The 15,642-nt window shown below is 39.4% G+C and overlaps 1 long non-coding RNA gene across 1 annotated transcript; it reads right to left on the bottom strand.

Annotated features, from left to right (window-relative positions):
• Nucleotides 1–254: 254 nt before the first annotated feature.
• LOC309397061 lies at nucleotides 255–1,731 on the bottom strand. The gene is made up of 3 exons (XR_014176199.1): nucleotides 1,670–1,731; nucleotides 692–745; nucleotides 255–289 (listed from the first exon to the last, which is right to left on the bottom strand). It is a non-coding gene; the product is annotated as an uncharacterized lncRNA (long non-coding RNA).
• Nucleotides 1,732–15,642: the final 13,911 nt, after the last annotated feature.

Below are 15,642 nucleotides of genomic sequence, written 5' to 3'. Positions count from 1 at the left end.
TTTACATATTGAGATATTTCTTTTATACCCTGCTCCTAAAAGACTGCTCCTAAAAGAAGTTACCAAGAGCTCAGAGCTGAGATCTTGGAATCAACAGATTTCCCCAATATTAAGAATACTAGAATATGCAGTGGTTGAAGTTTTATTTATTAATTGTTAATTTATTTATTAATTGTTGTCAAATGCAAGAAACCAGAGAATAAAAATCTAATATTATGGAACTCACCTGGCTACTGGGAGGAGGAGGAGGAGGAGGAGGACCATAGACATGATTGAAGGAACCAGCAAACTGATAAAGATGTAAATAGAGTCAGGGGATGTTCATATTATTTTTAAAATTAAACCTCATACTTAGACACAACCAACCAAATATACTTGGGGATAGGTCCAATAAATCACTATAGTTTAAAAATATTGGTTAAATACTAGACTAGGGCAGTAGTTGAAATCTCTATGTATTCACATATTAAGATTATTATTTTTTTGTCCTTCTTAAAATCTGATCCTAAAGGCGGTTATCAGGAACTCAACTGAGAATCAAGAGGTTTTTCTCCAGTATCAGGAGTATATCTTGGCATTTTGACAAAAACATGATACCAGAGAAGAAGAAAATCCAAATTTATGGAATTAGTCTGGACTTACTGTCAAATACAAGATCCAAGAGAGGAAAATCCGATCTTATGGAACTCACCTGGCTGTTGGGAGGAGGAGGAGGACCATAGACATGATTGGAGGGACCAGGAAACTAATCAAGAAGTAAATAGAATCAATGAATATCCATTCATATTATTTTAAAAATTAAACCGCATTCTCAGATACAACTAACCAGAACCACTCATGGATGGGCCCAAGTAGATATTTTATTGTTGATCACTTCTATTACAAGAATCTTACCAGACTCTCTACCTTCCTTTGAGAAATGGCAGATATAGAACTAGAGGTTTGATCTCAGGTGTTCAGACTCTAAGTGGAATATCCAATTACTGAACCTAATGGGGGGGGGGTGCCTCCTCATCATACGGTGGGTTTGCTATATGCATAGAGGCAAAGTTGTTGAACCTAGGCTTGTGTTAATTTACTAAAGATTTAAACAACAAAAGATAAATATATTTTGTAAACAGCTTCTCACAAAGCAGGGACAAGGAAGACGTCTGTAATGTGATGGAGAGACACAATTCCCCATAGCTTCAATAAAACTTTTCAGTACTACCATCAAGCCATATTTAAATGATCAAATCATTTTGGTTTGATCAGAGACTTTTCCTCCCCCCCAAAAGATTCTAAACTGGAATGACAACAATAAATAAATATATTCTCTGGATGGGTTTTGACAAATTGGGAACAAGAAAGAAATCTGTAATGTGAAGTGGAGAAATGTAACAAGCACTACCCCTAATAGTGATGTACAAGTTCAGTGTATGCAAAGGGACATCATAGTTTAAAAGGGATGCAAAGGTACTAAAGTAGGATAGCATTCAAAGTTTCCAAGTATTTATACATTATGCTATTTCCTTTATGCTCTGCTTCTGAAATATTGATGCTCAAGGAAATTGTCAAGAGCTCAAGTGAGATCTTGGAATCAACAGGCTTTCCTGATTTTCAGGAATTAGATTTTGATTTGCCATCAAATGGAATATATAAAAAGAAAGTCCAATCTTATAGAACTCACATGACTGCTGGGAGGAGGAGGAGGAGGAGGAGGAGCATATAAATGGTTGGATGAACCAGCAACCTAATATGGAAGTAAATAGATCCAGTGAATGTCCATTCGTATTACAATTAAAAATTAGACCTCATTTTCAGATACAATTAAGCAGAACCACTCATGGCTAAGACCAAGAAATATACAAGAGGAAAAGAAAGCCCAGTCTTATGGAACTCACCTGACTGCTGGGAGGAGGAGGAGGAGGAGGATATAAATGATTGGAACCAGCAACCTAATATGGAAGTAAATAGATCCAGTGAATGTCCATTCATGTTGCCTTAAAAATTAAATCTCATCCTCAGATACAATTAACTAGAACCACTCATGGATAGGACCAATAAATATAGAAGAGGAAAAGAAAGCCCAGTCTTATGGAACTCACCTGACTGCTAGGAGGAGGAGGAGGAGGATATAAATGATTGGAACCAGTAAACTAATAAGGAAATAAATAGATCCAGTGAATGTCCATTCATATTGCCTTAAAAATTAAATCTCATTCTCAGATACAATTAAGAAGAACCACTCATGGATAGGACCAAGACATATACAAGAGTGAAAAAATGTCCAATCTTATAGAACTCACCTGACTGCTGGGAGGAGGAGGAGGAGGAGGATATAAATGATTGGAACCAGCAACCTAATATGGAAGTAAATAGATCCAGTGAATGTCCATTCATGTTGCCTTAAAAATTAAATCTCATCCTCAGATACAATTAACTAGAACCACTCGTGGATAGGACCAATAAATATAGAAGAGGAAAAGAAAGCCCAGTCTTATGGAACTCACCTGACTGCTAGGAGGAGGAGGAGGAGGAGGATATAAATGATTGGAACCAGTAAACTAATATGGAAGTAAATAGATCCAGTGAATGTCCATTCAGGTTGCCTTAGAAATTAAATCTCATTCTCAGATACAATTAAGAAGAACCACTCGTGGATAGGACCAAGAAATATACAAAGGGGGGGAAAAGCCCAGTCTTATGGCACTCACCTGACTGCTAGGAGGAGGAGGAGCATATAAATGATTGGAGGAACCAGTAAACTAATAAGGAAATAAATAGATCCAGTGAATGTCCATTCATATTGCTTTAAAAATTAAATCTCATTCTCAGATACAATTAAGAAGAACCACTCATGGATAGGACCAAGAAATATACAAAGGGGGGGAAAAGCCCAGTCTTATGGCACTCACCTGACTGCTAGGAGGAGGAGGAGCATATAAATGATTGGAGGAACCAGTAAACTAATAAGGAAATAAATAGATCCAGTGAATGTCCATTCATATTGCTTTAAAAATTAAATCTCATTCTCAGATACAATTAAGAAGAACCACTCATGGATAGGACCAAGACATATACTAGAGGAAAAGAAAGCCCAGTCTTATGGAACTCACCTGACTGCTGGGAGGAGGAGGAGGAGGAGCATATAAATGATTGGAACCAGCAACCTAATATGGAAGTAAATAGATCCAGTGAATGTCCATTCATGTTGCCTTAAAAATTAAATCTCATTCTCAGATACAATTAAGAAGAACCACTCGTGGATAGGACCAAGACATATACAAAGGGGGGGAAAAGCCCAGTCTTATGGAACTCACCTGACTGCTAGGAGGAGGAGGAGGATATAAATGATTGGAGGAACCAGTAAACTAATAAGGAAATAAATAGATCCAGTGAATGTCCATTCATATTGCTTTAAAAATTAAATCTCATTCTCAGATACAATTAAGAAGAATCACTCATGGGTAGGACCAAGAAATATACAAAGGGGAAAAATAGCCCAGTCTTATGGAACTCACCTGACTGCTAGGAGGAGGAGGAAGAGGAGGAGGAGGAGGAGGATATAAATGATTGGAGGAACCAGCAACCTAATAAGAAAGTAAATAGATCCAGTGAATGGGACAGTCAGAACTAAACCTGGACAGACAGATCAGATATGACAGATAAAGGCCTAGGCCCATGATGAGTGCCCAAAGTGGCATGCGGAGCCATGTTGCCTGGCACATGTGGCATTGCCTGTTCCTCTTCTGGATTTTTGGTGCACATGCTAGAGGTGTGTTGCTCCCAGTTCGGCCTGCTTTTGGCTGAACCAGTAGTGGAATTCAAGCCGGGGTCATAGAACTGGCAGTGACTCAGGCCCGCCACACCCCCAAACCGGTTCCCTCGCTACTGCTGGGCTGCCGCCATTTTGGTTTTTAGTGACTGTGTGTATGCAGTTCACTGTAAATTGGTCTGCACATATGTGAAAAACAATTTACATTGAACAGTGCATGCACACGCAGTGTGCTTCTGGCTCACAGGTTGCAAACTGGTAGTAAACCCACCCCTGGCACATGTGCGTGTGACAATCAGCTGGCCTTCATGTGTGGCAGTGCCAGAAACTGCAAGAGCTGGTCTTCCATTTTCCAGCGTGAGCATGCAAACCGGCCAGCTGATCGTTGCACGCGCATGCGTGCCAGTAACCGGAAGACTAGCCGGTGCACCAGAAACTGGAAGTTCATTTTCCAGTGCACACATGTCCCCCTGGGAAGCTCCTCTTCCAGGTTGCAGCCCAAATGAATTTGCATGAAGTGGGGAGCACATGTTTGCACGTGTGCTCTTTTTTCGGCACTCAGTGCCAAAAACATTCACCATCACTGGCCGAGGGGTTTCAACTCAGATATTTCCTCCTCAGAATAGATTCTAAGATGGAATGTCTTTTTAGCCCACCTAGAGGAAGGACCTCCCCTTTCAGCTGGTAATTCCACCACTTCCATAGAAGCAAAGTTGTTGAGAGTGGTCATGCATTAAGCATACAGATATTACAGAGTGAACAACAGCAAATGAATATTTTCTCTAAAAGGATTCTCCTGAAGCTTTTAATGTGATGGACAGACATGTAACAAGGGCTATTCCCATCACTGACACAATTCCATAGTATCAGCAAGTCATTGTGGCAGTGAAAAGCATACATTGCAAAAACGGAAGGTTTCTGTAAAATGGTACATGATATGCTAAATTACAGGCAATATTCATGGTTAGCAGCCAAAAAATATTCAGGAAGAAAAATCTTTGTTGTCTAGTGTAGTATGAGTTGAACCGGAAAAACTCATGTTGAGCTAGGGAACATATTCCAGTTTACTCTAGTTCTTATTTAGTGAATTGGGGTCAATCTTTCTCCCTCAGGCCTATTTAACATATGATGTTTTGGAGATTAAATTAGGGGAGACCCACAGGTAAGCATTCTTGAATCGTCAGACAAAGGTTGTGAGGATGATACCAATATTAATAAGAGTATATCCCTAAACATTAGTTCTTGTGTAGAAGTATACATCCCTACGGTAGCAAGTGTTCTCTCGGTCCCACAAAAATGTGAGGAAAGAATGTTATTAATATTATTATAATAATTAATATTATTATTAGCAGAATCATCTTTCCCACCTTCAATGGAGTGAAGACCTTCAGGAGATCCTCACACATTTTCATACTCACTGCGCCACTGTTGCGTGCAATTAATCCAGTTTTAGTAGTGATGGGAGGCATTAAAGGACTTGGTGCAGGAGTTGTAGATTGCTTGGGTACGGTTGGATTAGGTTTATCTTTCTGCAGAATGAAACAATCAGAACACCCCCCCCCAAAAAAAAAATAAAGTCATTGACATGATTTGTTTTTCAGAATTCTCATTAAAAGAAACCACCCTCATGCTAAAACCCATGGATGTATTTCTTTCCAGCAGTTGTGCTGCAGAGAAAGGTGACATGAGTTTTCCTCTGACCCAGGACATGTTTTTTTTTTCTGCCATCCTAGTGTGGTTACATCCATGGGCTGACTGGAATTGGGATGCCAAAGATCTAAAGGAACAACTGACTTCCATAGCATATTGTAAGAATTTGGATTATTCCCAAATGACTTATATATAACTTTATAAGAACATCTCGGTTCTTATAAACAACAACACCAAAGAACCCACTAAGTGTGATACACTTATCACAGATCTTAATTGTGAAGCACTTCAATTTATTTCATCACAAAGTGAGGCATCTGCAAGTGTTTAGATTTTGGCTGTTGAGGGAGACAAGTATGGACCTTCTCTAACCACCCTCCACCAAACAGACACTTCACTAAATTGACAGGAAAGGCTCTTGTGAGTGATTAGCTGTGTTTGATTAAACAAGATCCAGGATGACAGCGGTTATAGATCCTACAGAAAATAATAGCAGTGATCTGTTAAATAAGTCGAACCAAATGGTTCAAATTACTAGAGTAGAGGGGAGCTAAATAATCCAAATAAGTGTAATTTCTGTATCTAGGATCTTCCTTGGGAAATAAAAGCTGCATTCAGTTACTCTGTCTGTGAGGGCTCCTAGTGTGGTGGTTAAGGTGTTGGAGGATGATCAGGGACACCCACTTTGTGCACTTTTGGCACTAGAAACTTTCTAAGTGACTTGGGGCTTGTTATTCTTTCTCAGTTACACATGGGCGATTGCAATTTCCCCAGTTCTGTATCTTAGGTCTAATTCTTGGGTCAAGCTCTAATTGGAGGCAGTGGGATACTTGATTCTTGCAGTAGGCAAAGGTTTGAGGCTTATTCCACTTTATATTGCCTTGGCAAGGTCACACTTGGAATGCTGCATCAGATTTTGGTTGTCACAATGTAAAAAAGATGTTGAGTGCAGAGAAGAGCAACGAAGAGGATGAGGGGACTGGAAGCTGAAACATAGGAAGAACGGTTGCAGGAACTGGGTATGTCTAGTTTAATGAAAAGAAGGACTAGGGGAGACATGATAGCAGTTGTCCAATATCTCAGGGGTTGCCACAAAGAAGAGGGAGTCAAACTATTCTCCAAAGCACCTGAGGGCAGAACAAGAAACAATGGGTGGAAACTAATCAAGGAGAGAAGCAACTTAGAACTGAGGAGAAATTTCCTGACAGTTAGAACAATTAACCAGTGGAACAGCTTGCCTCCAGAGGTTGTGAATGCCCCAACACTGGAAGTCTTTAAGAAGATGTTGGATAGCCATTTGTCTGAAATGCTATAGGGTTTCCTGCCTAAGCAGGGGGCTGGACTAGAAGACCTTCAAGGTCCCTTCCAACTCTGTTATCCTATTATTCTATTCTCTGCCTTTCTCAATTTACAACCCAAAGGAGTCTTCTTAACCTTAACAATGGTAGTTTCAGCTCCAATCCTGTTAGTAAGCACTGGATCCAAAGCTATCCTTGGGATGAGGAGGGGAGAAAGGGCACTGTAATATCATATCTACCATCTTGCTCATGGGCATTATTGAACAGCTATTCCTATGTCTTTCCAGCCATGTTGGGTGTTCCTGATACTGTGTGGCTTATTACTTCCTGAAATTAAAAAAAAATACTGCATGGCTTCTAAATTCATTAATTTATCGGCTAATTCTTAGTCTTTGGCAAAAGTTTCTTTAATGTCCATTCCACAGACAATGGAAATATATTCACATTTTCTCATGAAGTTTACCTTGGGGTTGGGGTTCCATACTTTCTGAAATACAGAAGGAAAACACCAAGAATTACTTTGCAATTTACTTTGCTCCACTGTCTAGCATGCAGCCTTGGGATTCCCCAAACGTCACCCATCTAAATTCAAATCAAGCTCAACCGTGCTTAGCTCAGAGCTCAATATCTCATTATTTTAAATCATCATTGCTTTTAATTCATCAATAATATATAGTCAATGGTGGTGGCATTTCACACCAGCTGCATTATAGCTCAGTATCATCTGTGAACCAGAATAATGATTCTTCTACTTGGGATTCTGTTGCCATCCACGCTGCCTGAATGTATGAATGAAAGATTAAATGAATGAGTTAATGAATAAAAACTATCGTAGACCAGCATCATTAAACTAAATAAGACTAAATTAAAGAAAACATTACATAGCAATAATAAGAAAATTGCATAAAGCCGGATTCACTACATGCTTAAAGTTATTTCACAGAGATCTCAGTAGACGTATTATGCAACAAAATAGAATGCAATTGCATTTAATTTCAATATGACAGCAAAGCTGTCATCTAGAAGACACCCAATTACTATAACTGCAATTTAAAGAGCAATTCTGTTTAATATGGAAATGAATGTTATTTTTTTGGGTAGACTTTACTGAGAAAGGAAAAAGACAATTTTAGACTAACTGATGATTTGAAATGGACCTCTCTGGACCAAGTTTGCCATGTGTGATTAAAAAGAAGTAAATGATAACAATTCCATATACTTACTTTCACAGCCTTAGTGAACTTATTCTACAAAGGGACATAATATTTAGAAAGAATATTTTACTCCGTTTGTACCATTTCTCTTGCTACAAGCCAACAACAACAGACAGAACCTTTCCAATCTTTGCTATACATTTCAAGTTTCTGAATAGGCTTGTTTAAGTTCAACAACATTAAATACATTTCAGCAACTCTTCTTACAATATCTCATTTCAGGAATGAGCACCGAAAAAGTCCTGGTGCTTCAAGAAAGAGAACTACTAATCTCATGAAGCAAAAAAAAAAAAATCATCACATCATACTCTTTTTAATGTCATTTTATACATAGAAGAAATGATGACAGAACATGAGACTTATTGATGGAACCTCCCTAAAATGTTGGCCTCCTTGATTGATTTTTTTTTCTACCATCTATACAAAACTGCTAAGTAAGTTCTTCCAGAGAAGTGGAGCATTAAAGCAGTGACAATGGGTTCATTCTTTAAGGGCAAAGTTCTCTCACTTTGTAATGAATGGCAAAATGCAATGCATGGCATGTGACTAAAATGGTGGCAGAGAGCACAATCCATATGTCATCCAAGACACCATATTACCTTATCTTCTCCCTTCTCAGAACATAAATCAGAACATTGTTCATAATATGTCAGGCTACAGTGTATGCTATAATGGATGTGTTGCAGAATTTTTAACAGTAATTATAACTACACATCCAGATAGATTATCTTCTAGAAATTCCAGAGGAAGAGGAAAAGGAAAAGCTCTGGGATTCTTCCCCTAATACTTCCTACAATAATGGGCAAACATATGGGCACTGTTATCTAAAATTGCTACCGTTCTTTGAAAATGATTTTAAGAGTTGTGGGAGGTGAGGTGAGTGTCTATTTGGGGTTTATAAGTACCCCATCTAATTTGTACTGTTTATTATAAAGATAGAATTCTTTTGCTAGATGTTTTCTCGTTGATGTCAACAAGGAACAGAAACCCCAAGACATGGAAAAGAAATAGATTTATATTCAATTTAACTGGGTGTTTTAGCCCAAATCATTGAATCAAGAAAAATGAATGTCTATACTTACTTTCATCTTTTTCAGAAAATTACCCTATGAGGGAGGGAAAAACGCAGAATATTCAAAAGTAGCTCCACACCATTTTACTTTATTCAATCACAGTTGCCTTGCTACATCTGGATTAAGCAGCTACATAAAATGCCCTGTTCTGTGCACTGAAATTCCCAAAGCTGCTTCTTTCAAAGAAAGAAAGAGAAATTACACCAAGTGAAGCCTCTGGGAAAGGAGAATTTTCATCCTCTCCATAAATCCCTAATTTCCCTTGAAATTTATTTCTCCTGCCCTTTCCCCCTCAGAATCCAGGTGTCTGGGCTTGGCAATTCCCACCTGCCAGCAATCCACCAAATAAAGTAGCCCATGTTGCTGACTTTTTCCCAAATAACTGAAATGGGGATGTATTTTGATCCATCTGGATGAGATTTTTCAGGGAGACAAATCTTGCCTTTATGGGACATCACCCACAGCTAGAAAAAGAGTTCACATCTCTCTGTGGGACTTCCCCCAAAAGATGTTCAGGTGGTTATTCTTTATTTCTGCCTTCTGCTACTTTCAGCGGCTGGTTAAAAGAATGGATATTTGCAGGTGTATCTGCAGGTGTGATTTTAAAAAGTTTGGATGAGATTTGTAGAACCCGCCAAGATTAAACCAACAAAATATTCCATGTCTCATAGATGAAGATTTCTCAGCCTTCACCTAACTTGATTAGTCATGTTGTTATGTTATGAACCTAGCCAGTAAAACATTATTCTAACGAGACATGCCTATCATTATACTCATTATCAGTTCATGACCTTAAAGCTAAGTGTGGAAAAATAATAACAAATACAAATGAAAATATGTTAACTATTGATTATACATACCTATTCTATAAAAATAACTAAAAGCTATTACATCTGCTGCATATTAGACATGGAAAATGTTAGGCTATTGCACATTTATGCTTGGAAGCTAGTTTCTTTAACAATTAAAATCTGTAATATTCAGCACATAAATACAATGTGTGCCCCCCAATTCATTTTTGTTACAAGCAACAAAGCACACGTTTGTTATTAAGAATGTGTAATAAAGCTTCTAGTCAGAATAGAATTGATTTGATTCTCATCATAAATTTAACTGAATACTTTAAACCACTTTGAAATATTGTGGCACCCAATTGTCCAATTTAATTCAGGAGATATAATCATTCCGTTTAGGATCTGGATCTTCTCAGTGAAGCATTACACAACCATATTTGTTGTATCTAAAATTTTAGTAGGATCCATGAGTTATCAATTTATTTTGGGATTAACCCAGAAGAGTTCTGCAAATTACTTTCTTTCAAATTTCAGGGTTCATCTCACCTGGACATCTGTGCAAAGCACAGAAATCAGCAAAACAGCAATCACGAAAGAGAGCTTCATTTTAGTCAGTTCAAGGTTTCTTTCCTCAGATATGAAAGTCTCCTGAGAAGGAACGGTGGTTCTTTATTGATGTTTCAGTACAAGCCACACTGCCCAAACTGAAAGCAGCAATTGAGGCTGCCTTCGAATTACCTTATCTGTTGAGAAAGGTCAGAAGGATTCCTTAATCGCAAGAAAGAATGTAGTGCCAAATAATGGATTTTTTTCTTTCTTAAGTACCTATCAGAACTGAGCCAATATTTCTAATCAGGAAACATTTTGGTTAGAAACTGTACCAAACATGAAACATTTCTTCATCTAGCATCATTCCTCTGATAATAAACATGATTTGCAAGAAAATATTAATGAAATGTCATCATCTAGGTCACTGAGCCATGGTGGCGCAGTGGTTAGAGTGCAGTACTGCAGGCTACTTCTGCTGATTACCGGCTGCCAGCAGTTTGACAGATCGAATCTCATCCAGCTCAAGGTTGACTCAGCCTTCCATCCTTCCAAGGTCAATAAAATGAGGACCCAGATTGTTGGGGGCAATGTGCTAACTCTGTAAACTGTTTAGAGAGGACTGCAAAGCACTATGAAGCATTATATAAGTCTATCTGCTATTGCTATTGGTATCTAGTTCATCTGATAATACACCAAGTGAGAGTTTTTGGAGAGGTGATCTGTGGTTTAAACTTTTTCCTCTGTCCCATCATTCAATTACCTTTTAAAATTATTTTATGCATTTATGTATTTATATCCAGCCTTTATTCTTTTTATAAATAACTCAAGGCAGCAAGCATACTTCTTCTTCCTCTTGACTTCACAACACTGTCAGGTGAGAATAGCAGGAGAATCTGGATAGAAGGGGGGAAATACCTCCTTACTCCAGGTATTAAACTCACTCTTCTACATTTGTAAACCAAAGGGGAGCTGGATGATGGACTTTGGGTCCTACAGAAATGTATTAAATTCACAAGGAGCAGGGTGAAAACAAATAGAGAAGTTATCCTTTCTCTGGTCTTTGATCAGAATCTCAGATTTAGAATCTGAGCATCCTAAAGTACCAAATATTGCTTGTCCTGTCTGGGAAAATGGCTGGAAATCAAAAAGTCAAGAAGCAAACTGAGACCCTCTCTGGGACTTATTTCAGAGAATTCTGTGAGCAGAAAAGGAACACTTATGACTGCACAGGCACACCTAATCTTCATTTATGCAACATGGTCAACGGTTAGATGTCCAAAAACACACTTTGTGTTGAGCACAAGTTTTTGCTCTAGCTCTTTTTGGGGTGGGGTTGCAAATCCAATATTTTAAACTACGATGTCAGGTTAGGCTGTGGAAATTGTTGGTTTTGAAAAAAATAGAATCCTGGAATCCCTGCTCAAGAGGCCAGAGTTTAGCGGTATAAAAACAGATGTGCTTATGTAAACCTGTTTCTCCCACATTCTGAAGGAAGCATTGTAAAGTTCCTGCAGGATCTCATTTGAACAGCTTTGGTCCAAATCACCCCTAATAGAGGAGTTTTGGTTTAGAGCTACTAAGAAAAGGCATAACGTGATAGCTGGAAGAACCTGGAGAATATATGTAGTTGCCTTTGATGAAGATCCCAAGTTCCAAAAGGAGGTGAGATTTTATTCTCTTGAGTGTTGCCATAGCTTGCTTCTTTGTCAATCTTGCGGATATTTCCTACCTACAGTGCCGTCATATTTCTTTTTGCTTTTGCTTCATATCTATGTTTAATATTTTCAAATTACGCGTTGTTCAAATTTTAGCATCCCAAAGTCTGTAGTGATTCCCTCAGAAGATTCGGCTACAGGTTGTGCTAGCATTTTGTAATGGAAATTGTCTGATGTGGCATTAATAAGACAAGCCCAAACAACATGAGTTAATATTCAGATGCTTCTATTCCAATTCCAAGGGTGAGTGTAATCCCAAACAATTAAATGCTCTCTCTGTAATATATATGTTAAAAATTAAACATTAAAAATAAAAATATGGTTTTCTGCCTGGATGGTCTTCTGTAATGAGCCAAAGGACAGAAAGGGGGAGTAGTGAGCTCCCTCCCATATTTGGGCATACCAGGGGTTGTAACACAAATAGATAGATAGATAGATAGATGATAGATAGATGATAGATAGATAGATAGATAGATAGATAGATAGATAGATGATAGATAGATAGATAGAGACAGAGAGAGACAGAGAGAGAGAGAGACAGAGAGAGAGAGAGAGACAGAGACAGACAGACAGACAGACAGTATATGGAAGGATATAAAAGCAATGTTTTTTCTGTGTATCAACTGGTTAATTGTGTTTTTCCCCCAGTTATTTGTTTTATTGTATTATAGGATGCAAATAATGTATCATAGAAAACATATTAGCAGGGCACAGTTATCTATCAATATAAATTTTTAAAGATAAGGAAAAATGTATATCAATTTTAACTATAATTCTGTTATAGTTGTTTGAATTGTACAATAAAAGATAAATATAGAATTGATATGATATTGAGAAATCCATTGAAGTGTTTTGGAATATAAGGACTCTGTCTGAATTTTAAGAACTGATCCGTGCTGTAGTATGTATTGTTGTTTACAATTGTTAAAAAAAAGACAAAGAGAAAAAAATGAAAAAAATAAAGAGTTGCTTGGAAAAATAGATGACTATCCCTTTTCTTTATAAGACAACTGATTTTGCAATGTTTATAAGCACTTTAGACTCCCTTAGAAGCTTTAATGTATTTGTATTCACTTTGCAGTGTGATATACTATATTTCATACAAGTATTCTTCTGATTTATTATTTATTTATTTTATTTATTACTTGAACTTATTAGTCGCCCCCTCTCCCCACAGGGACTCGGGGCGACGTACAAAAGTATTATATAGCGTACAGAGGAGGTAAGAATAAATAAATAAGTTACAATACCTAAAAAAGTTAAAACCCCAGTGAAATTAACCCTTAAAAACTAAAATTACCAATTAAAAATGCCCTGGGCTGGAGAGGTTGTAGTATTATGCCAGGTCAGCTAGTCGAAACAGGTAGGTTTTCAGCTTCATACGGAAGGAGCGAAGGTCGGTTGTTGTCCTGATGTCTGGGGGGAGGTCATTCCAAAGGGTGGGGCCCACTACAGAGAAGGTCCTACTCCTGGGCGTCACCCTCTGGCACTCTCTGGAGGACGGCACCTGGAGTAGTCCCTCTCTGTGAGCGGACGGGTCGCAGGGATGTATGGGGCAGGACGCGATCCCGCAGGTAACTAGGCCCTGTGCCATGGAGCTCTTTGAAGGTGGTAACCAGCACCTTGAAGCGCACCCGGTAGGCCACAGGAAGCCAGTGCAGCTCGCGCAGGATGGGTGTTATATGGGAGAACCTCGATCTCCCCATAATTACCCGCGCGGCTGCATTCTGGACCAACTGCAGTCTCCGGGTGCACCTCAAGGGGAGCCCCATGTAGAGAGCGTTACAGTAGTCCAGGTGAGACGTCACCAGCGTGTGAGTGACTGTGCGCAAGGCCTCCCGGTCCAAAAGGGGCTGCAATTGGCGCACCAGGCGAACCTGGTGGAACGCCCCCCTCGCCACGGCTGCCACGTGATCTTCCATAGACAGCCGGGCATCAAAGAGGACGCCCAAATTGCGCGCCCCTTCCACTGGGGCTAATTGATCGTCCCCGATGCCAGCGATGGCATATGCTGGTTGAACCGGGAAGCCGGAAGCCACAGCCACTCTGTCTTGGAGGGGTTGAGCCTGAGCCTGTTGTCATCCATCCAGACCCGTACGGCTTCCAGACACCGGGACATCACTTCAACAGCCTCGTTGGGGTGGTTTGGGGTGGAAATGTACAGCTGAGTGTCATCAGCGTACAGATGGTATCCCACCCCAAAACCACGGATGATCTCGCCCAGCGGCTTCATATATATGTTGAACAGGAGAGGCGAGAGGATCGACCCCTGTGGGACCCCACAGATAAGGTGATTTACACCTTGATGGAGCTTAGCGTGCAATACCTTTTTACCATAAATCATCCTTCTTGCTGGTTCCCTTTTCCATAAACCTATGACTTTTTTTTTCATCAAGTGAAGGAGATGCAGAGAGTTATCATGTTTTTTGCTGTCCTCTTTAGTTGACAGTATCATTGAATTTATAATCATAGGGTCCCATCTGTTACAACCCTTACTTTATATCCAACAGTCCTGAGATACACTTCTGACTATACGTGTCTTCATTTGCCTTCCATGTTTATTTTCCTTTAGAACAGGGGTCCCCAACCTTTTGACCTCAGGGACCCTAAATTCATAATTTTAAATCCCACAAACCACTAATATGATCTGCCTAATGACTGCCTGGGTGGGCGTGGCTAGATGGTCATGTGACTGGGTGGGCCAACTTGATGTCACTCACGTCGAGGGATGCCTCGCTGGCCTCATCAAGATGAAGAGCGAGAGGAGGAATTCTGGGAGTTGAAGTCCACAAGTCTTAAAACTGTCAAGTCTGAACACCCCTGGGGTTTTTTTTCTAAAGGGTTAGGTGTGCAAGGGTCTTGTAACTTGACAGCTTTAAGACTTGCGCGCTTCAAATGCCAGAGTTTCTGAGCCAACATTTTGGCTGCTAAGCAAGAGCGTTGTTAAGTGAGTTTCACCACATTTTACAAGTTGGCCACGCCTACCCGGTCACATGACTGTCAAGCCTCTCCCACTCGGTCACATGGCTGCCAAGCCACTCCCACCTGGTCACATGGCCAGCAAGCCACTCCCACAAAGCAAGCCACACCTACAGAAGAGGTTCTAAAAAAAATTGAAGCCCACCACTGCCTCCATCCAAAGCATTTCCAGACTCAAAAATGAATCTAGGAACAGCAGTGCTCACCCTTAGCAAAAGTGGGGGGGGGGAACACATTTTCAGCCAGTGGGGGCTTTTAAGCTGGATCTCAGCTGCAACTCCTCTTGACCATTAAAGGGAGGCAAAGAAATAAAGGGCAATCTGTGTAGCCATCTCCTGGCCATGTTGAATGACTGCAGCCAGAAGAGTACCCACACAACAATTTCACTTATGACAAATGAAGTATAAATGCCTGTCATAAATATGTGTGCAAAATTGAGGTTACATTTCCATGAAAATGAGAGTCAGATTGGTAATCACTAAATTATCCAGTTATTCAAGGAAAATAAAAAAAAAAGTTTAATCTCAAATGTCTTTCATCTTTCATCTCATTTTCTGTTATTATGAAATGTGCATAGTACATTTATCTATAAATCAGCAACAAGCAATTGTCT

This window comes from Natrix helvetica (genome assembly GCF_964273705.1).
Source record: "Natrix helvetica genome assembly, chromosome: 9".
Taxonomy (NCBI): Eukaryota; Metazoa; Chordata; class Lepidosauria; order Squamata; family Natricidae; genus Natrix; species Natrix helvetica.
This window is presented reverse-complemented; position numbering and strand designations above follow the sequence as displayed.